Raw genomic sequence first — 24,471 nt, forward strand, 5'->3', positions numbered from 1 at the left:
CCATTCATAATATAAACAAGTATAAACTTACTGTAACTCTAATATACAATAATCAACTTAACTATAAACTATATATATAAATTATATATAAAAATATTTATAAATAACAATAATTAATCAAAGGCTATATGATAAAAATCCTCTTTTTTCTTCTTCAACTGTCTGGTATACTTGCGACATTCCACGCCCACATATTTCCTTAGGTAAGTAGAGTCTGGTCAACATTGTTGCTTGGATGAAATGTATGATTCATTGTCATTATTTTTTTAATCTCCCTATCCAGGACTTTTAGTTCTGTTTGAGTCAAGTTCTCTATTCCAGCAGTGTATCGAATGACTAGAATTGCCTGGGTGTTAAATGCCTTGATAGCATTTATTCCACTAAGTTTAGACTTCAAGATCTTTACTCTTATGATATAGTCACTTTTGACGTTCTTCTTGACTTCAGTGTGCTTGGTGTTGTCAATCAGAAGGATACCCAGATGTTTGTAGTGGATTGTCTTTATCCAGACTCTTGATGCTATTTTCATAAGACATTTTGATTCCTTCATTTTTCGTTATTTTTCATAGTTTGATGGTGAGCATGTCATATTTGTCCAGTCCAAACTCCATTGCAATATCTTGGCTGAAGATATGGGCAAAGTTGAGAAGTTATTCTATTGCAGATGGTATTTTTCTATACAACATCGGATTGTCCATGTAAAAGAGGTGTGATAGCTTGGCAAGCATTTTTGATATTTGATATTTGATGACAATGAGGGTGCTTACCACAAGGAGGTTGAGGGTTTGGTGAACTAGTGTAAGGAGAACCGCCTAGTTTTAAACACTGGAAAAACCAAAGAGATCATTGTTGATTTCAGAAAAGGCAGGCCAGCCACCCTTTTCTGTGCATTAATAATTTACCTGTGAGGATGGTTACCAGCATCAAATTCCTGGGTGTGCAGTTAACAAGTAGGCTGGCTTGGTCGCTCAACAGCAAGACACTGGTGAAGCTGCACCTGCATTTCATGAGAAAAGCACATCTTTCTTCCACCGTCCTTACCACATTCTACAGAGGGACAATCGAGAATATCCTGTCATACAGCATCACAGTCTGGTTTAGAAGCATCACTGCTTCAGACAGGAAGACGGTGCAGAGAGTGGTGAGGATGGCTGAAAAGATTATTGGCAGTTTCCTCCCTTCCATCCAGGACATAGCATATAAGCATTGCTTGACCAGGATCTGCAAGATTTTCTGGGACACTTCACATCCTCTTCACAACCTGTTTTCCTTGTTACCTTCTGGGAGGAGGCTTCATGGTATCGAAGCAGAACATCCAGATTCAGTCACAGTTTTGTTCCATACAGTATTAACCTTGTGAACTCTAAAGCTTCCTCCTTCCATTATGTATTCAAGATGCACAGTGATTAATATTTATGTTACTTATATGTAAGGGTGTAGGTCTATACATATGTTGTATATAATATGTTTAAATGTATGTTATGTATGTGTACACTTTGAGAGCAAGCAACTAAATTTCATTTTTAATGTGTGCCATTGTGCTCACAGCAAAAAATGATAATAAAGGTTATCTATCTATCTATCTATCTATCTATCTATCTATCTATCTATCTATCTATCTATCTATCTATCTATCCATCTATCCATCCATCCATCCATCCATCCATCCATCCATCCATCCATCCATGGCCTGACTTACTCAGTATTGTTACTCAGTGGAATTAGTGCAATGACAAACAGTAGTGATGATAGTGAATCTCCTTGAAATATTCCTCTTTTAATATTAATCTGATATTGACCAGCAGCTGCATCCTCCATTGTGCCATTGATCTTTGCACAAACTTATGATGTTTCTCTTACTCCATTATTTCCAGTCACTGATTTATTCAATCATTATTCAACAAGAAATTGAATACCTTCTTGTAATCAATCCAAGTTAATTCAAGTTGGGTTTTTTTTTCTCTTGCAATTTTCTAAAATCATCTTGTCAGTTAGGAAATAATTCTTTGTTCCTATGCTGTTTGGGCAGTTTCCCACATGCTCAGGTGGAAAGAGCTTCTTTTCGCCTAGATGCTGTTGAATTGCATCAGCTACCACATCAGTTAGCAATTAGAAAGTTGTTGGTAAACAGGTAGTTGCCTAGTGCTGCCCCTTTTGTTGCATCTTTCATTATCCTTCCTTGCCTTTTTCTCCACCATTTTTGCTGTTACTACAAGTCCTTTGTTTCAGCTTCTCTTTTGTTATTATCCATCTCCTTTATTCAAGCTGCATTCTTGTTATATTTCTTTGAATTGCCCCAAAGCTCACTGCGAACGCTACTATTTTTTCTTTGCCAGGTGTTATGATTATGAAACTCCAGAGGTAGTTGATCCTAAATATTTCTCTAAGAAAAGTTCTCTTGGCGCCATTTGAATTTTCCAGAAGACATCCTGCTTATCACACTGATGGAAACACAACTGCTTTTGGATTCTCATTTTCCACCTCTCTATGTATAAGTAGCTTTCCCTACATACTTCAGAGTATTTCCCATTCATAGTCCATAATCATGCACATAGGAATGACAAGTAGCAATGGACAATCTCAAAAGCGGTGATGGAAAAAAGGACAAAGAAAAATTATCCTACAGTTCTATCAGTTGAGTTTCCCTCTTACCTCAGATTCCTGAGGAAGGTGGAATAACACACAGAATACATGAACATTATTTTAAATATTAATGAAAGGGTGGCTGGTAAAAAAGTAGAAAATGTGATTCAATCATGGGACTTGGCAGTTAACTTCTGTCCCCAGATGCCAAAGTGGATAGAAAGATGTCTGGAATTCTGGGAGTCATAGTCCCACATCCTAAGAAGCAGGTGGTCCTAAGTGAATCATTCTACTTTGTCTCATTCTTAGGCCACCTGACTCCCAGTGATGCTGGTGACTTTCAATTTAAAAAGTTAAAAAAACAAACAAAACAAAACAAAACAAAAAAATATAAACAGCCCCACAAATTATATACAATTTTTTAAAAGGCTGGATCATGGAGTTATTCTATAAGTGATAAGTGCAAACCTATTCTCCCAAGTGGGCAGGTTTTGCTGGAAACTGCCAAAAATCCTCCAGAAACTGGTAAAAAAATTGCAAATTACCATCATGTGATTGCGGGGGAGGGGACAGCTGGACAAGATTTACACATACCATCACCATTCCACAGTTAACACCAACCGCAACTGGCTTCAAAGAAAGCAGGAGAGCCCTTTCTCCAAAAGTACAGCTAAGAGGTGAAAAAAGTTACTTTGCTGCAATGGGCCTGGTCTGTGAGTACAAGTAAGCATCCGTTTATATTTCACACTTCAGTGAGCTTGTTGAAGCTTGTTGAAATTTTACTTGCTTGCTTTCTACTGCATCTTCTCTCACACTTGTAATTTCAGGACAAAATCACATTTGAAACATCTGTTAAGGGAAGCCTCAAATGTAAGCTAATTAAATTGAGAAACGGTGGAGCTTTTAATAGGACAACGGTTTATATCAGACAATGATCATTACTGACTAAAGATGTTTGGCCTTCTAGCAGCTATTCCCAAACAATAAGGAATACGATTCGCTTTGATCCTGAATCCATTCCCTTGTCTTAAAGCCAAAGTAACCCTGCACAAATGCCAGGCAAGGCAAGAACGGTGCTGACTTGCTACATACTGCCTGTTTAGCTAAAGCGGACCAGGGAGATTGTGCCGCAGATATGTTAAGTAGATATGTTAAGTAGTTGCTTTATCACCGTGACTTTATAAATGCTGCTAGATGATGCCTGAGCTAGGAAGCCGAGGCAGCGCTTCCACTGGTCCATGGGGGGAGGGCTTTCCTTCCCCGGTGCACTCAGCTCCCATTAAAATGAATCCTGCATGTTCTCCTCATTTACAGATCTTCTAGAAGAGACTCCTTTTTGTTTAGCAGAAAAAGAGGGTCATGAAAGAAATGGGAGGTGTACACGTACAGAACGAAACACAATGGCTGCTACATCTGCCTCCTCTCCTTTCAAAGAAGCCAGTCTCTCTCTCTTTCTCTCTCTCTATCTTTATGGCTACAGAACATGTTGGTTCTCTAATGGAATTGGCAGAGTGGGTGGCATCAATTGTAGATTCAGAGTGTGGGTGGATTTGCACTTTGTGGATTTTATTTTTCCAAGATAATATTACTAATCTAAGCAGGGCAGAGGATGGCAAATACTAACGAATATTGGGAGGAGACATTGAGGGAGGAAAATAGTGATAATGGATCACTATTCAAAGTGCAGAATATGTGGCTTATCCCAATCTTCCTACTGAACAGTGGTTCTGGGCTTTTCATTGGAATTTTTTCCTACTGGGAAAAAAGGAGATTGAAGACTAAAGTATTTGTACTCTAAAATCAATCTTATTGACATTGTTATAAAAACAAACATTTGTTTAATCTCCATGGCCCAACAAATCTTTCCTGAACNAGGAAGATGCCAGGAAACAGGATTGTTTTGAAGGAACAAGAAACTAGAAAAGAAAGTAATTACAGTGATGTTTGACAGTGTGCTGATATAAGAAACTGCCATTGATTTCAAGAATGAGACTAAAACAACTATGGTTCTATTTCTTCTGTTTAGAATGTGCTACTTATCTTTTATTTATTTATTTATCTTTTTATTTTTTTTCTCCTTTGGCAACATGCAATATTTCTGTATATTTTTGCAAATTTTCTTTCCTTAATTCCTTATTATCATTCCAGGTTTTTGTTTTGGAAATTGTAAAAAGAAATGGAAATACTTCTCTCTATCTCTCCCAAGCTCTTCCAATCTGCTCAGGGTATGAAGTAGATAATTTGATGGGAAGGATTTCATTTTAGACTACGTAGGAGAAGTAAGCTTTCATCTCTCATCCCAAAAGACCTGGCTAGTTTTGCTTTACAAATTTATCAGTTGTAAAAAAAAAAAAGTAACAAAAAATCCCCCTCCTTTAATTTATACCAAGTGAGACTGGATTTTCTTCTGCCTCTTGAATCGAAGGTAAATTTATCACTGAGATAAATTTGATTTGATCCACCAATTACTCATTCCATTTTGCAGGATACTCCATCCCATTCTGTTACAATCACTACCTGGTTTTCTAGATTTCAATATTCTGTGCCTAACTGTATTCTTAGTCCTTCTGTGCAAATTTTGGGGTACAATATTTTTTATCAAAGTGTTATTTTGGATACTTGAGAGCCAGGAGGCATAGAGCTTTAATTATTATGGCTCGTCAGCCTGATGTTTAGACTGGATTTGGCATTTTTATCCACCTACTGTAACAAGTCCTTCACAAGGACTTGGGATGGACAGATGTTGTTCGATAGTGTTAAAGGTATTGTCACAGGATATAAACTGTAAATTGCCGCCTTTTGCAATTGATGGTGATTTTGTCAATGCCAATTCAAATGGTGCTCCAGTTGCTTTGAGATGGCACCAAAATGCCTATTACTATTGATACTATATTTGCTTTTTTTATGCCACAGTAATTTTACTTCTATTTGCAGGTCCTTGTATGTTGTAATTTTCTCCAATTCAGTTCTTTTTCTTCTCTTCTGCTATCTGCTGGTACTGCAGTGTCCACTATCCAGACTTTTTTTGTCTTTCTTATCAACAATTGTTAAGTTTGTGGTGTGATGTGGCAAATGCTTGTTTGTTTGAATTCTATAGTCCCAGAGCAAATTAGCTCCTTTGTTTTCTATTACTTTGTTTATTTTGTGAACCCACAAGTACACGCAGGCAAATGATATTTCTTGCAGATATTCCAGTGCACCATTGTCGCTACTTTGTGATGCTATTGTTTGAAGTAAATCTGTGTGATCCTCTTGCAGCAGCGAAGTGGAAACTAGCTGTTTCTTCAGCTTCTTTGCAGAAGTGCCATTTGCTTTCTAGGCTGTCTTTCCCATTCTGCTTTTGTATGCATTTGTTCTTAAGGCTTGATTTTGTGCAGCTAGAATTAGCCCCTCTGTTTCTTTCTTTAATTTTCCTCCTCTTAGCCCTTGCCAGGTCTTACTGTTATCTTCTTTGCTTGCTATTTTGTTAAGTGTACTGCCCATGTAATACTTTGCATTGCCATGCCTCCATTCTATTCTTCATTTAATCTTTCTTGTAGGCCAGTCTGATTTCTCCAATTCTTAGTAAGCCTTCCTGGTACACTAGCTTCAGGCATCTTCTTCCCTGTCTTTCAAATAGACTTCAAATCCTCTTTTTTCTTCTTCAACTGTCTGGTATACTTGCGACATTCCACGCCCACATATTTCCTTAGGTAAGTAGAGTCTGGTCAACATTGTTGCTTGGATGAAATGTATGATTCATTGTCATTATTTTTCTAATCTCCCTATCCAGGACTTTTAGTTCTGTTTGAGTCAAGTTCTCTATTCCAGCAGTGTATCGAATGACTAGAATTGCCTGGGTGTTAAATACCTTGATAGCATTTATTCCACTACGTTTAGACTTCAAGATCTTTACTCTTATGATATAGTCACTTTTGACGTTCTTCTTGACTTCAGTGTGCTTGGTGTTGTCAATCAGAAGGATACCCAGATGTTTGTAGTGGATTGTCTTTATCCAGACTCTTGATGCTATTTTCATAAGACATTTTGATTCCTTGATTTTTCATTATTTTTCATAGTTTGATGGTGAGCATGTCATAATTGTCCAGTCCAAACTCCATTGCAATATCTTGGCTGAAGATATGGGCAAAGTTGAGAAGTTATTCTATTGCAGATGGTATTTTTCTATACAACATCGGATTGTCCATGTAAAAGAGATGTGATAGCTTGGCAAGCATTTTTGATATTTGATATTTGATGACAATGAGGGTGCTTACCGCAAGGAGGTTGAGGGTTTGGTGAACTAGTGTAAGGAGAACAGCCTAGTTTTAAACACTGGAAAAACCAAAGAGATCATTGTTGATTTCAGAAAAGGCAGGCACAGCCACACTTTTCTGTGCATTAATAATTTACCTGTGAGGATGGTTACCAGCATCAAATTCCTGGGTGTGCAGTTAACAAGTAGGCTGGCTTGGTCGCTCAACAGCAAGACACTGGTGAAGCTGCACCTGCATTTCATGAGAAAAGCACATCTTTCTTCCACCGTCCTTACCACTTTCTACAGAGGGACAATCAAGAGTATCCTGTCATACAGCATCACAGTCTGGTTTAGAAGCATCACTGCTTCAGACAGGAAGACGGTGCAGAGAGTGGTGAGGATGGCTGAAAAGATTATTGGCAGTTTCCTCCCTTCCATCCAGGACATAGCATATAAGCATTGCTTGACCAGGATCTGCAAGATTGTCTGGGACACTTCACATCCTCTTCACAACCTGTTTTCCTTGTTACCTTCTGGGAGGAGGCTTCGTGGTATTGAAGCAGAACATCCAGATTCAGTCACAGTTTTGTTCCATACAGTATTAACCTTGTGAACTCTAACGCTTCCTTCTTCCATTATGTATTCAAGATGCACAGTGATTAATATTTATGTTACTTATATGTAAGGGTGTAGGTCTATACATATGTTATATATAATATGTTTAAATGTATGTTATGTATGTGTACACTTTGAGAGCAAGCAACTAAATTTCATTTTTAATGTGTGCCATTGTGCTCACAGCAAAAAATGATAATAAAGGTTATCTATCTATCTATCTATCTATCTATCTATCCATCCATCCATCCATCCATCCATCCATCCATGGCCTGACTTACTCAGTATTGTTACTCAGTGGAATTAGTGCAATGACAAACAGTAGTGATGATAGTGAATCTCCTTGAAATATTCCTCTTTTAATATTAATCTGATATTGACCAGCAGCTGCATCCTCCATTGTGCCATTGATCTTTGCACAAACTTATGATGTTTCTCTTACTCCATTATTTCCAGGCACTGATTTATTCAATCATTATTCAACAAGAAATTGAATACCTTCTTGTAATCAATCCAAGTTAATTCAAGTTGGGTTTTTTTTCTCTTGCAGTTTTCTAAAATCATCTTGTCAGCTAGGAAATAATTCTTTGTTCCTGCTGTTTGGGCAGTTTCCCACATGCTCAGGTGGAAAGAGCTTCTTTCCCCCTAGATGCTGTTGAACTGCATCAGCTACCACATCAGTTAGCAATTAGAAAGTTGTTGGTAAACAGGTAGTTGCCTAGTGCCGCCCCTTTTGTTGCATCTTTCATTATCCTTCCTTGCCTTTTTCTCCACCATTTTTGCTGTTACTACAAGTCCTTTGTTTCAGCTTCTCTTTTGTTATTATCCATCTCCTTTATTCAAGCTGCATTCTTGTTATATTTCTTTGAATTGCCCCAAAGCTCACTGCGAACTCCACTATTTTTTCTTTGCCACGTTTTATGATTATGAAACTCCAGAGGTAGTTGATCCTAAATATTTCTCTAAGAAAAGTTCTCTTGGCGCCATTTGAATTTTCCAGAAGACATCCTGCTTATCACACTGATGGAAACACAACTGCTTTTGGATTCTCATTTTCCACCTCTCTATGTATAAGTAGCTTTCCCTACATACTTCAGAGTACTTCCCATTCATAGTCCATAATCATGCACATAGGAATGACAAGTAGCAATGGACAATCTCAAAAGCAGTGATGGAAGAAAGGACAGACAAAGAAAAATTATCCTACAGTACTATCAGTTGAGTTTCCCTCTTACCTCAGATTCCTGAGGAAGGTGGAATAACATACAGAATACAAGAACATTATTTTAAATATTAATGAAAGGGTGACTGGTAAAAAAGTAGAAAATGTGATTCAATCATGGGACTTGGCAGTTAACTTCTGTCACCAGGTGCCAAAGTAGATAGAAAGATGTCTGGAATTCTGGGAGTCATAGTCCCACATCCTAAGAAGCAGGCGGTCCTAAGTGAATCATTCTACTTTGTCCCATTCTTAGGCCACCTGACTCGCAGTGATGCTGGTGACTTTCAATTTAAAAAGTTAAAAAAACAAACAAAACAAAACAAAAAAATATAAACAGCCCCCCAAATTATATACAATTTTTTTAAAAGGCTGGATCATGGAGTTATTCTTGCAGTAATAAGTGATAAGTGCCAACCTATTCTCCCAAGTGGGCAGGTTTTGCTGGAAACTGCCAAAAATCCTCCAGAAACTGGTAAAAAAATTGCAAATTACCATCATGTGATTGCAGGGGAGGGGACAGCTGGACAAGATTTACACATACCACCACCATTCCACAGTTAACACCAACCGAAACTGGCTTCAAAGAAAGCAGGAGAGCCCTTTCTCCAAAAGTACAGCTAAGAGGTGAAAAAAGTTACTTTGCTGCAATGGGCCTAGTCTGTGAGTACAAGTAAGCATCCGTTTTATTTCACACTTCAGTGAGCTTGTTGAAGCTTGTTGAAATTTTACTTGCTTGCTTTCTACTGCATCTTCTCTCACACTTGTAATTTCAGGACAAAATCACATTTGAAACATCTGTTAAGGGAAGCCTCGAATGTAAGCTAATTAAATTGAGAGACGGTGGAGCTTTTAATAGGACAACGGTTTATATCGGACAATAATCATTACTGACTAAAGATGTTTGGCCTTCTAGCAGCTATTCCCAAACAATAAGGAATACGATTCGCTTTGATCCTGAATCCATTCCCTTGCCTTAAAGCCAAAGTAACCCTGCACAAATGCCAGGCAAGGCAAGAACGGTGCTGACTTGCTACATACTGCCTGTTTAGCTAAAGCGGACCAGGGAGATTGTGCCGCAGATATGTTAAGTAGATATGTTAAGTAGTTGCTTTATCACCGTGACTTTATAAATGCTGCTAGATGATGCCTGAGCTAGGAAGCCGAGGCAGCGCTTCCACTGGTCCATGGGGGGAGGGCTTTCCTTCCCCGGTGCACTCAGCTCCCATTAAAATGAATCCTGCATGTTCTCCTCATTTACAGATCTTCTAGAAGAGACTCCTTTTTGTTTAGCAGAAAAAGAGGGTCATGAAAGAAATGGGAGGTTTACACGTACAGAACGAAACACAATGGCTGCTACATCTGCCTCCTCTCCTTTCAAAGAAGCCAGTCTCTCTCTCTTTCTCTCTCTCTATCTTTATGGCTACAGAACATGTTGGTTCTCTAATGGAATTGGCAGAGTGGGTGGCATCAATTGTAGATTCAGAGTGTGGGTGGATTTGCACTTTGTGGATTTTATTTTTCCAAGATAATATTACTAATCTAAGCAGGGCAGAGGATGGCAAATACTAATGAATATTGGGAGGAGACATTGAGGGAGGAAAATAGTGATAATGGATCATTATTCAAAGTGCAGAATATGTGGCTTATCCCAATCTTCCTACTGAACAGTGGTTCTGGGCTTTTCATTGGAATTTTTTCCTACTGGGAAAAAAGGAGATTGAAGACTAAAGTATTTGTACTCTAAAATCAATCTTATTGACATTGTTATAAAAACAAACATTTGTTTAATCTCCATGGCCCAACAAATCTTTCCTGAACAATTTTATGTAATAAAGGCAAAGTTTTTAGATCTGGATCAAGAAGATATCTCAAAAATATAGATGCTTCATACAGATGCTGATCCTTCAGATAATCTGGCTGCTAAACATGTATGCAGAGTTTTAAAGGTCAAAATCAGAATTTTGAATTAGTTCTAAATCAGCTGGTAATGAGAGCAATAGGCAGAGCTTATATATTCTTACTTGGCCACAAAGGGGATTCTGCACATCTGATTTAAAAAAAAAATCAGTGGCAATGCATTATGTTTATATATTTCAGTTTTAATTAGCACACACATTAAGACTAGGTTTACTGATTTTTTTAGATGTATCCACAACTTCCTGGGAAACTGGTTTAAAGAAAACCTGGTTTGTGCCTCCTTCTCTGGAATGGTCCCCCATAAGAAATATACTTGGCCCCAACTGAGGTCACTTTCCTGGAGCTTTCAAAAATGAAGCTTTTCTGGAGAACATTTGGAGGCTGATACCAAATGCCATCTGGAACATAACACTATGTGCCAGCCCTTCATGGAAGACCAGATTAAGACACCAATGCCATGTAAATCAGTATTTTTTATTGTGAAACTACATTAATACAATCTTGCAAGTCTGTGTCAGCCCTTCCAGGTAAACCAGAGAGGAGACATGACCAGTTGAGCTAATTCTACTTTATTGTGAAGCTATGTTAACAGAATCTTGCAAGTCTGAGAGTACAAATCTCCCATTATTGCTTTTAACGTTCAGATAAATTAGGACAGGCCCCTTTCTAAGTTTCTTACTCTGACCATTAAGCATCTGTAGGTTCCTCTTCTCATCTGATATCATTTAGACACCGTCTCTTCTCAGCATCCTTCAAGGTCATTCCCAAATAGAATTACAGCCTGACTGCCCCTTTCATCTTCATGTGAATTCTCTTTTACCTGATCTTTACCTTTGGAATAGCTCTTCCTCCTGTCTTTCAAGGCCATTCCCTCTGCCTTCTCCAGCTTTGTTGTGCATTTTTAACTGTGTAGTAGATTTTTATATTTTTCACATCTAGTACTATTTGTTTTTCGTGGGAGCTGCAGAGTCTGTGTATAACAGCAACAGGATGTAATTTTAATTTATATTATAAAGTTTATTTTATTAATATATAAATGATATATTTATAAATTATTATGAACATTATTTATATAAATAAATAAGTAAAAGTTTCATTTGGGTCTGATTGATATATAAATGAAACCTGAATGAATAAATATACCAGTTTTGGATGCTTGTTTATTTCATAAGTGAAAATAATTCAATATCTAAAATGCTAGTGGTAAAAGTAATCACCCACCCTTAGTTTCAGTAATCATCTTTGGCTGTTGGTGATAAATCTCTCATGTTACTCCTCTGTAGCAAAAACCTTTAACTCAATATCATCTGAGGATTTTCTGGCTTAACTATTTATATGAGTGTAGGTTGGGCTGATTTAGCCATTCAAAAATACTGAATTTATCTTTATCCATTCTGTTGTTGAATAAGTGTCCTCTATTGCAACGGCCCCCAACATTTTGGGCCCCAGGAACCAATTCCGTGAAAGGGGTGTGGTTTCGTGTGCTGCCCGCATCCCACAGATGGGGCTTCGATTATTTGTGCGGCCCGATTTCTGGCCTGCTGCAGACTGGGGGTTGAGGACCCTTGCTCTACTGGGCTGAGGCAAGCTGGTTCTGCTGCGAAGACCAATGCCTCTGGCTGTGGAATAACAGAGTCTTTAGAAAGAAAAAACACTATTACTTTTGTTTCTACTTGGAAACTGCTTCTGGACTTCGTGCTTGAGGTGGAAAAAAATGAAACTTTGATTTTGGGTTTTATCGATTAGATAGATTTGTTGTTATAGAAATGGCTAATTTATACTATTATGTAAAAGTAAAAAGTTGAGGTTTGATGTTATTATTCTACTGCACCGCAGGGAGTTAGAAGTCAATGCCTTTTCTTTCTTTTTCCCTTCTTTTCTACATTTTTCCCTCCCCTTTTCCCTGCCCTACTTTTTCTATTATTTTTGTATTTTATATTATAAACTAATAAGAAAAACTCTAAAAAAAAGACAAAAATAGTTTTCTAGAATCACATGTGTCAATTACTTTTTTAGAAGGCACGAGAAATTTATTTTGAGTGGGAATGATCCATCTCTAGAATCTGTGTGGTAAGAACATCACTGTAATTAGGGAATGGCTATAAAAGGAACGTTCCAAATGAAACAATTATCTTCAAATGTTACTCAAACTGATGTACAGTGCAGTATACAAAATAATGATAGATGATATAGATGTTAGATGAGACAGATAGACAGACAAACATCATCGCTGTTTGTCATTTTCTAAAACAAATGCACATCATCTTTAAAACAAATAAGATAGAAAAATAAATACTAAAAACAATCACCTGGCTATTCACCCAGGCCTTTTGCAAGGCAGAGCGAGACCCCTCACTTTACTGCATTTGTCTTATCTTTATCTTTTATAGCAAGGGTGTCAAACTGCCGGCCGCGGGACAGTTGCATCATATGGAGGCTGCGCCCACCCCAGCTCCAGCAATGCAAAAAAAGTCACGACACGACACGTCACATCAAGTGGCGAGTTTGACACCCATGTTTTATAGGTTTGGTTTTAATTTCTTTGTTTGATTGTTGTAAGATGCCCAGAGCTGTTGAGTAAGGAAGCATACGAGTTAAATTAATAATGTAAAACAATTTAAATTTAAAACAATTTAATCTTCTAATGGATTCTTGCTGAGAATTTCCCAATAAAATCAGTCACAAAGACTGATTCCTTTCCTCAATGATTCTCATCTAGATGTCAAAGATAGACTCTCCTGTGGATCTAAAATGTTCCACTACTGAGTGCTGAATGTTGTCATCACAAATTTAGGAAGGACATCATAGGATTGAGATGAAGAGCCGATGAAAACAAAGCTGTTGCGTGGGGCAGTTATTAAATATTTGATGGATTATATATTATATCAAATACTGGATGTAATATGCTTATGAATGCTAATGACCAGCAATCATGAATGAAGGATATTAATGCACTCAGGTCCTCTTTGTGGTTTACTCACAGGTGCTAGAATAGCTAGCATGGGAACAAAATACTACATTAGAAAGACCTTTGGAAGGATCCAGCTATACAGTTCCCTGTGTTCTTCTGCAAGCACCTGGCCATTCATTAACTGATTCATTAGCTAATTATAAAAAACTGGATTATTTATGATGAGGATAATTATTGCCCATTCCCTAACCTTTTTTCCAGTTCTTAGAATTGACCAAATAGCTGCCGTCCACAATATTTCTATTACAACAGCCATGTGGACCATAGAAAGCAAGGCTGGAAAGTATCACTGAATCATATAATGTTAGATTTAGAAGGGATTATTTAGCTCAGGGGTGTCAAACTGCCGGCCCACGGGCCGGACGCGTCACGCAGAAGTCGCGCCCACCCCATTGCTGGCAATGGCGAAACAGTCCCGATACGTTGTGCGACTTCACATGACATCGCGAGTTTGACATGTCTGATTTAGCTCAACCCCTTGACCAGAGTAAAAAATAAAGTCCTCTTCTCCTCCTTCAGGAAATGAAGCTTAGGGATTAAATTATTTACTGTGGGGTTTTCTAAAAATTGAATACATTTTCAAGAGGGGCCTTTGGTGCTGAGCTTGCTTGTTTCCTTGCAAACTTTTCATTACCCAAACTAGGTAACATCATCAGTGCTAGTAAGGAGTGCTGTTTGCTGTCAGCTTATATTCTAGTGGCTTGCCTGTCAGTATGGGTGGGGATGATCTTAGAGATTCTTTGATTGGGCTGTTTGTTGTTGGCTTCTTTGGCAGTTGCTTGATTGGGTCATTGTTTATTTGATTGCTGGTCTGATGTTAACCTTGGAGTTAATTTATCCTGAGCTGGGTGCTGATTGCTGGTAGAGGGGTGCTTGGGTCTTTTTGTTCCCTTTTTTGGGCTGAGTGATAGTCTCTTCTGCATAGTCTATAGATGTTGTTAATGTCTATGTGTCTATTGATGGCTGATTTGTCAGGCTTCTAGAAATTCCCTGGTGTTTTGGGACTTGGCTTGGTCTAGGATTGTCACATTTTCCCAATTGAAACTATGGTTAAATCTGTCTATATGTTGTGAAATTAAAGAATTCTCATCATGTCTTCTGACTGCTAGTTGGTGTTCGTGGATGCGTTCTGCCAGTCTTCTGCCTGTTTGTCCTACATAGTGGTTGTTGCAGTCCTTACATTGTATATTGTAGATGTTTCTTCTTCTTCTGGGGTTGTTTGGTCTTTTGGTCTGCTCAGGATGTTTTGAAGGGCTTTAGTTTGCTTGTGTGCTACGCTGATTCCATGTGGTTGTAGCAGTCTGTTGGTGGCTTCCGAGATATTCTTGATGTATGGCAGTCTAATTCTTTTTAGGGTTTGTGTTGGTTGTGCTATACTGGGTTGTGTGGTCGGGGACTTGAGCTTCTGGTTCGCCATTGTGGTCTCTGCTGATCAGGATTTCTAGGAAGGGTAGCAAGTTGTGGTTTTCTTCTTCTCTAAATATTAAAAATATCACAGTCAGTCACTTTTATTACGTCTTCCTCAAAAACTAACATTATTCACAGAATTTCATTTTACAAAAAAACAAAATGGGGAGAAAAACCCTCACTTATATTGAAACCATGCCAAAAATATCTTTTTTAAGTTTTTCAGTAAAATTCGAAGCACTTCTTTCTCAAAGCAAGTTGTTCAGCCTTTAGATCCAGCTGAGATTCCTGCTTTCTCAAGATGTCCATGATGATCAGACTTGTTCTTACAGTCTCTCTCCTCTGGTGCAGCGTGCATCACTTCGCTTGTTTCCAAACACATTGACCTGCCTTTGCTCTTCTGCTCCTTTAGGGCCCTCCTGCTCCTTTCGTTGGCTGGGGCCTCTGCCCCAAAGCGCGAACCACTTCAGACCGAAGATTCACATTTTAAAAAAAGAAAGGCTTGCGCATTTTATTTGGTCACAAAAGACGGAGTTGCCTTCCCCTGACTAGAAGATCTCCCCCTCTTCCGTCTGCGAATCCATGTTTTTTCCCCAGAGACCCGGGAGAAAAGGAGGGGAGAAGGGAAATCCATTTTCAGGCCTGCCACAGGGCCTATCTTTTGGGGCTAATGGCGCCGATAGCTTAAGTGGAGAGGGGCTTGGGGGGAAGATCCACTCCGCTTGTCTTAGCCTCCTAGACCGGCTGCTGAGGATCTCTGGAAGGAGCCAGGCTCTCCTCCTCCTGCTCCTCCTCATGCGGGAGTAATGCACCTCCATGTTCAAGTGCCTGAATTCTCTCTCCCCCCCCCCACCTTCTTTCTCTCGCTTTCCTTCCCCTCCCTCCCAGAAACCAAACGCCTGGCTCTTCCACGCATGCTCCCAGCCTCATACTCTCGTCGCCAGCAGCGCCTGGAACGGTAGCGCGGGGCAAGAAGAGCGATCCTGCTGCGCCCGGGGCAGCTCGAGATTCCGGCAAGTAAAACACACACCTCTCCGCTCCGACGGGACGGCGAATCGACGCCACGCCGGATTGCACCCGGGAGAACAGAAGCTCTCGTCCTCCGGGTCCCGGGCAGGTGCGCGATGGACTTGGAAGCGCCTAGCGCGCTCTGCCCACCGGGGAAGAGGCGGCGGTAGCGGAGGGAACACACGTGCGATTTGTAGCTGAGCTGGCTTTGTTCGGAGACGGGTCCAGCCACCCCTCGGGACGGAGGGGAGGAGGGGAGATCGGGAAATCGCGGATCCTTGCTGCCGATTCTCACTCCTACAGGTTATCTCGAGAAAGTGGGCCGGAATATGCCGTGGGCATCTTCGGTCTGGTCAGGGAATGGGTGGCTTCTCTCTGCTGCTGTTGTGTGTTAGAAGCTCCGTGTGTGCGGCTGACAGGAGTGTAACCGTGTTTGTTCAAGCCCCCCCCCCTTAAGATAGTTGGCTATGCGCGGCAGCCTGATCGTCTACTTACGGTCATGCGTGTATGTGTGGAGGAAAAAGTGGGGTTTGCGTTGGTTCCGTTGCCCCTTGGACGCACCGAGGACGCGCGTTGGAAACGCGAGTTATCTTGGGCTAGGTAGCAGACGCGTATTTAGACCTGTGTTTTTAATTCACCGTGTCCGTGCGGGTGCGTTTCGCCCGCGCCCCACCGCGGGTAAGTAAGTATTCGCGTGGGCTGGATGCATTACGTTAGGTTTTCTTCCCCGTCCGTGTGCGAGACTGCCCTCGTTGGGTGTATACACACATAGGTGGCCGGAGAATATGTTTGTGTGCACCCTGCCGATAGGCTGCACAGAACAGACGTGTGCATTTTTGTCACTTCGGTGCTGTGGGTCCCAGTCATCGAATTGCCGCCGGGTCGCCCGTTCGGTTTCCGAGGCGACTGATCTCTGGCGACCATGCCGGCGCCACCGCCATCGCGCCGTGGCTCTTCGCCCTCTTTCCACTGCCCAGGAATGAACCAGGTTTGCTTTCACGCCGCACAAGCCGTCGTGAAAAGCCCCTCTCTTCAGCGGCAACAGCTTCGCTCCGAAGCCCCGCTTGCCTTCCCAGGTCCGCCCAGGAGTAGCGATTGGTCTGGCTTCTTCCCTCTCGGTCTGACCTTCGCCAGGCGGGGATTTGTTTGACTTGCCTATTCGCTTCACTGGATCCTTCTCACTAGCCAGATTTTGCTTTTGTGGCTGTCGATTTGGAGCTTTGGGGTTCTTGGGTCAGCCGGTATGTATATGTGCATGTGGGGTACACAACGCACGTGAGAGAAGAGAGGTTGCTTATGAAATGTGGGTACGAAATCTGAATGTGAATATACAGGTTTGAAATCGAAAGGCTACTGTATTAAGCCTTCCATGGGGGGGGGGGGGTGCTTTCAGTTCAGAGGGCAGGGTAGTATATTTTATTTGTGGATTTTTATCTTAGAATTCCTTAGAAAAACATCATTAGCTGATTATGATTATTCCCGTAGATCAAAGAGAAGAGAACCAATGGTTCTACAAATAATACTGAATTGCCTGATAGTGTGGCCAATGGTAGTAGTATGGGGGATGCTGGAAATTCTTGAGAAGTACTCTGCTGTAGGTGGAAAATTGAAGCTAGGGTAGCTAAATGGAAAGGCATATGTTTTTTCTGCAAAGAAAGATCAGGTTCAGTCCCCAGAACCTCAAATTAAGGTAAGGAAAACCGCTCTTTGGGATTCTGAAAGTTGCTGCCAATAAGCATAGACCATCCCACCCTAACAGGATGCCCTGCATGTGCGCTGGGAACATATCTTGTTGTAAACTGCCCAGAGTCACTTAGGTGTGGTGGGCAGTGTAAAAATGTAATAAATAAGTTTTAAGAATTCCAAGCCAGCTTGGCCCACTCAAGACAACATGGCATTAAACCATTACTGTACCTTGCTTTGGGGTAAAGCAACCTCATACAAACCTTCTTCTAGGGCTAGGCCCCTTGGGGATTTCATGCAACAAGTAAAATTTGGAACTAAACTTGTGCAGTAAGTGCTTTTGCTTTTAGTCAATGGGTTTGTCCTCCTGTGAAATGGTTATAGCTAAATAACACAAGGCATACTTTAATTGCTGCAGATGTGCTGTTAAGCAAAGCAGCTTTACTGGGACTGGATAAGAATTGAGGAGAGACTGTGGATTAATGGTAGCAAATGACTTTTTTTGTGGTCTGTGCAGCTGACTTGCCAAGGGAACCCTCCCAACTGGCATCCTTTCAGAAGGAAACGTGCACAACATTGCTTGGCTAGAAGTTCCAACCTTCCTTGAAGTCAGGCCTTAATATCAGATGTGTGGCTGTGCTGATTTCTTAGGGAAATGTGCAGAGTTTGCAAAGAAACTTTGTTCTTGATTATTAGATTAGATCTTTATTAGATTAGATGCAATAAAAGTCAAAGTGGTATGTTTCCTCTTCAGGGTTACAATTGGCATTTTCATCTTATGCTGGAATATTTCCTACCACTACAATTCTGAAGAGTTTCCATTCTCCTTCCACCAGTATCCTGCATTCTGTTCCTTCTCGTTCGGAGTTTTCTCCAGTTAGGGAGTTGGGGTTGTTGTTTTTTGAGTTTAGGTTTCTCTTATTATTTTCCTAGAGAACTTTCCCCCCGTTATGATTACAGTCAGTCTTGATGTAATGAGAGGTTGAACTCTCAGAACAAATAATAAGGGATGTGCTGGGACCCTTCCAGTGTGGACGGATCTATAACTCTCAGCAGCCCTAGCAATATTGAAAGTTGTTCAGCAACAACCCAGGACCACAGGGGTGAGAACTTCTTGGGGAGCTGGAGTTTTCCCAGGGAAGGAATTCTGAGAACCTTCCATTGACCATAGAAAGAATAAAGCAGGGCTTCTATTAAGCAGTGGGAAGGGTGGAAGGAAAAGACACTGACTTTAAACTCTGGAGGGTAGAAAATGTACCAGCAGGTCAGAAAGCAGTCGAAAGAATTCATTGGCTTTAATCCTAATAAATGTCCCAAGATTTGAGCTATGTAACAATTCAGAAGAAAAAAAATGTAATTCAGAGCACATGGGGTACTTAAGTCATACTTCCAGCAATTACTTTTTAAAAGATTTTATTTTTTCAGGGACATGTGTGATTGTTGCTATGCAAGCCCAAGAAAAGGCACATTTCATTTATGAAGGTGCCAACAGATGAGGCATCCATATGCTCCAAGTAATCTTTTTCACTTTGGTCCTGATCATAGCATAGCCCTAATAAAGATTCTGTTATTGTGGTATCAAATAGATTGGAAGCTTTAGGCTAGTTGAGCCCAACAAATGTGGGAGAGGAGGAGCAGCTGACAACAAATAATAATGCATAATTTGTTAGAGCCCTTGAATGATATTTCCTTTGATACCCTAATTCAGTGTTTCTCAACCTTGACCATTTTAAGGCATGTGGACTTCAACTCCCAGAATTCCACAGCCAGCATTGCTGGCTGTGGAATTCTGGGAGTTGAAGTCCACATGCCTTAAAATGGTCAAGGTTGAGAAACACTGCCCTAATTTAAGACGAGGTAACTTAATACTTTCTAGATGTTGTGAACAACCTCAAGGATTTCTAATCTGTGGCTGAGCCTGACTAGATCCTGTGGAGGTTGCAATTCAAACCATCAAGAGGTTCCAGATTGCAATATCTGCCTCTGGCCTGATTCTAGATATACTGTGGCTTTTGCCTTGGAGTTGATTGGCATAGTCATAGTTCAGTTTTTCTACCGAAGCTAATTGCTAATGGCTGGTGTTAATGTAGCTTTAGTGCAGCTCAACCATGGCTACTGCTGCTCGTAGAAGCTGCAGCCTGCTGTTCTCTGTCATTCAATTTGAATGGATAAACACGCAGAGATAAATGAAAGCTTCTCAGCAGATTACCTAGAATCTAGGTCCTAGACCTAGATGGTAGCTTCTGGTCATGAAGGCAGCAACCTGTTTGCTATAAGCATTGAATCATTGTTCCTAGTTCTCTGTGTGTGAGCAGCTGAGCACTGAAAGCGTACACTGATGACTGCCCAAAGAATCGTAGACAAATATAAGTAACGTGAAAGGAATTGCATTCTGAGCCATGCATGTGCCACGGGAGCAACAATTGATTTGCGTCTGTTCTCAGCTTGGCACAGAGATATATTTCTGCTTTTTATTTGTATATATTCTTCCCTTAGCTGTCTTCATTTTGTTGTTGTTGTTCTTGTTCTAGGAAAATCTGTCTGTTTATATTTGTAACTGCTTGGAAAACTGGTAAATTATTTAAAACATACTATGAATACCTTTTAGCTATAGATAAAATCATTCAGGAGGAAACACTTTAGTCTGATTGGCCTGGTTTCATCTACTGCCTATCTCCTACTCTCAAGGGATAGAACAGAGGTGATTTAAACAGCCAGATCTGCCGCCGCGCTCTTTAAAATAATAGCTGGAAAGGAAGACCCTGGGTGCCCTAAAGGTTTTATTTCATGGATAAAGGGAATCAGTTGTCAGTTTAATTCATAGTTTGCTTTCAGGCACAGTGTTTTCCTTCTGACTGCCGCAGGCAGACCTCAGTTACAACTGCGGCCTGGTCAGAGAAAAGATGTATGTGTATACATTATCCACCATATTCCCTCAGACAATTAAACTGGTCACTCTATCAAAAGAAGAGATCAGGTTGATTTGACACAACCTAGTTTCGGTAATGTCATGCTGTTCCTGTTAAAGCAATGCATTTCTTTTTAAAATACTCACAAATCATATACTTCATAACCTGGCACAAATTACCATTAGTGTTTGTAGTTATACAGACAAATACATACAAATAAAAAAATATTCTTTCAATCTACAAACAATCTCTAAAACCTCATTATTCAAACTTTTAAAAAGTCAATTAAGATCTACTAGAAATAGCAAATTAATTTTTTTAATTTTTAATCCCTTCAAATGATGTCCCACAAATCAATTTCTTACCATCTTGCCTTCATCTTCTCTCAATTTTAATACCATAACTTATCACTGTCTTATCTATAAACAAATCTTTAAAGCATTGTCATTCAGCTCTAGTCAAGAAAAAACCATTAAAAGCTGTTAGAAAAAAGAGGATCATATACAGTTTAACCTTGGTCGAATAAGCAAACTTTCTAAACCTTTGTTTTAGTTTTAAAGATATTGATTACCCCTTTTAGATAATGTCCCAAAAGCTGATTTCTTCTCTCTTTTCTTTTTCTCAGCATTTCCTTCATAATAACATACCAATGATTTTTTTCCTAAATCGAAAGTAAGAAAATTGTCCTTTCCTAAATCCAAAGTAAGAAAATTGTCCAAGTCCCTTTTCTGACTTAAAATCCAAGTCATTCTTCTGATTTATTATTTGTATATCCATTTTAACTAATAAAACCTCACAGTTTCATTTGTAGGTACTATGTAACATCTTTGTCAATATCATTCTTGTATCCTGTTGATTTTAACTCTGTTTTCAAAATAGCCTGATTTTCAGTTACATCCTCTGCTATTTCTTTGTTTAAGCCCATTTTTGTTTGTATCAGACAGGTTAAAGAATAAGTTCCAGGTAAATTATTGCCAAATATCCTTACATTCTTCCAGAACTAAAATACTTTCTCTTTTCTATATTAGTGGGAATTCTAAATTGTTAAGTTTTCTGGCTGCTTCTAGTAATCAGCCTCCTCTTATCATGTTTTCTGTCAACCGGAACATTTTCTCAAGAAGAGATTTCTTAAGAGAAGGCTAAATATCCAGGAAGAGGGACGTGATGGCTCAGCAGTTAAAAGACACTGAACTTGACAGCCCAGGTTCAAGACCTGAGCACCACACATCGGGGTGAGCTCTCATTACTTGGACTCAACTGGACAGGGGAAACCTTTACCTTACCCATCCAGGAATTCTGTAACATTTTAGCATTTGATTTGAATGCATCCATGTGTTTTGATATTAAGGAGTTCTCATCAGGCTTTCTGACTGCCAGTAGGTATTTGTGGATAGGTAATAATAATAATAATAATAATAATAATAATAATAATAATAATAATAATAATATAATAATAATAATGATGATGATGATGATGATGATGATGATGATGATGATGATGATGATGATGATGATGATGATGATGATGATGATGATGATGATGATAAAGTTGAAAGGGACCTTGGAGGTCATCTAATCCAACCTCCTGCTCAGGCAGGAAACCCTATACCATTTCGGACAAATGGCTGTCCAGTTTCTTCTTAAAAACTTCCAGTGTTGGTGCATTCACCGCTTCTGGAGGCAGGTTGTTCCACTGGTTAATTGTTCTAACTGTCAGGAAGTTTCTCCTTAGTTCTAGGTTGCTTCTCTCTTTGGTTAGTTTCCACCCGTTGCTTTTTGTCCTGCCTTCAGGCGCTTTGGAGAATAGCTTGACTCCCTCTTCTTTGTGGCAGCCACTGAGATATTGGAACACTGCTATCAAGGTGATCTGTCAGGGTTCTGTTTGTCTGTCCTATGTAGGGCCTGCTGCAGTCTTTACATTATACAGTATGTATGTTGCAGGTGACTCCTACTTTTGTTTCCTTTGACTACTGAATCATTGCTCAATATTTGCTTAAAGTAGTTTGGCGGGATTTTGTTGGTTTGTTTTCTACTGTGAGTGGTTGTAGTAGTCTGTTGGTTGTCTTGGAGATGTTTTTGATATACTGTACAGAAACATCATCCTTTTCATAGATTGTACTAGTTTTGGGGTAGGTCATGTAGTCAGGAACTTTTTGATAAAGCATGGGTATTTGTTACATAGAAAGATGTCATATAGGTGGTTTGTTTTCTCTTTTTGACATTCCAGGTTACTGGAAGTTTTTGACACTGCAGGTTACTGCAGTGTGTTTGAATAATTTTCCAAAAACATCTCTTGTTATTGCTTTAAAAGTGAGGTACTTGGTTAGTTGAGGTTTTTTTTTAATGACCTTGGTCTCAGATTTGCCAGCATTTATTCTCCTTATGAGGATATCCAGGGAAGGTGGTGTGTTTTTGTTTCCTTCCTGTAAATTTTATCCCTTTATTGGAGAAATATTGTTGATTGTCTCTCTCGTTAATATTTTTTTATTATGACGAAAGCTTTGTCTACATAACAGATTCATATTTTTAGTTGGAGGTGTGAGAGTTATTCCTGATGTTGCATCACAATCTCAGCAATCCTGAGTGTGGTGATCCCATCGGTATTGCTTATTTTTCCTCAGGGCAGAGGCAGAAATTCTTCCATTTGTAGAGGCTGTAGAGCAGGGGTGTCAAACTCGCAACGTCACGTGACATGTCGCAACGTATCGCAACTTTTTTTCCATTGCCGGCAGTGGGGTGGGCGCAATTTCGCCATGACGCATCCAGCCCATGGGCCGGCAGTTTGACACCCCTCTGTAGAGTCTTCCATCTTTTCCTTGAATTAATGGCAGCTGCTGTAAATCCAAGGGTTCAAAAACGTAGGGTGGCTAGGAAATCTATACTGAAGCTTCAGTGTAGAGGAGCTTCTCTTGACAGACTTGGGTCTTTGGGTCACATTTCTCCATCTCACTATCCTGTCCACTTGACTTTTGTCTACCTTCTGGAAGGCTACTTGGTACCGTTGTCCCTCCATGTGTGTTTTCTGATAAGCTGGATGTACCAATAGAAAAGAATATAGGTAGCCCTGGGTGCTCTCTGAGCTTGGTTGTTTTCCTGCAGACGTTTCATTACACAAACTAGGTAATATCTTCAATGCTGGAGGAAAATGAGGTTTACTCTATGTTAGCTACTATATATCAGTCTCTCTCTCTCTCTCTCTCTCTCTCTCTCTCTCTCTCTCTCTCTCTCTCTCTCTCTCTCTTTGTGTGTGTGTGGGTATGTGTGTGTATGTATGTATGCATGCATGCATGTATGTATGTATGTATGTATGTATGTATGTATGTATGTGAATAGCCTATCACCCTTCATTTTCTCTTTCAGGACAGTCAGCTTAAATTTGTAGCAGGTAGGCAAGTTATTCTTCTCTTCAGAGATGAAAGCATGCATGGAACATCCTCAGGAACTCATTGAAGCAGTTTCCCCATCTCTTTGTTCCTCTATGTGCAACAAGCAAATTGTGCCTTCCCCTTACCTCCTCTTATGGATTTCCTTACCAAATTCCTGTTTGCTTTCCCTGTTTGCTTATTCAGTGAGTTTTCTCTCTGGAGGACTGTTTTCCTTAGACGTTCCTTGCAGTTGCCTTACCAAGCAACGCTCCTGTCACGTAGGATGGGCAAAGAGCTCCACGGGGTGCAGTTAGCAGCAGTTAGCAATCTGTCATCAGTCTCTCCCCCTTCTAGCCTGTCTTCTTCCTCCTCCTCTCACCTGCCAGATTTGCTTGGCTCTCTCTGTTCAGCCTACAAGCCAAAGAGGAATGTGGGGCTGTGTTGTGAAGAGGTGCAAATGTTATTTATTGTTTTCAAGGAAGAAAATATTGCAGATTGTACTGTTTGAATCGGAATGAGGTACGTAGCAGAACAAGCTCACAAAGCTCATGGAT

The sequence above is a fragment of the Protobothrops mucrosquamatus genome, unplaced genomic scaffold (genome assembly GCF_001527695.2).
Source record: "Protobothrops mucrosquamatus isolate PMUCROS unplaced genomic scaffold, P.Mucros_1.0 scaffold4517, whole genome shotgun sequence".
Classification (NCBI taxonomy): Eukaryota; Metazoa; Chordata; class Lepidosauria; order Squamata; family Viperidae; genus Protobothrops; species Protobothrops mucrosquamatus.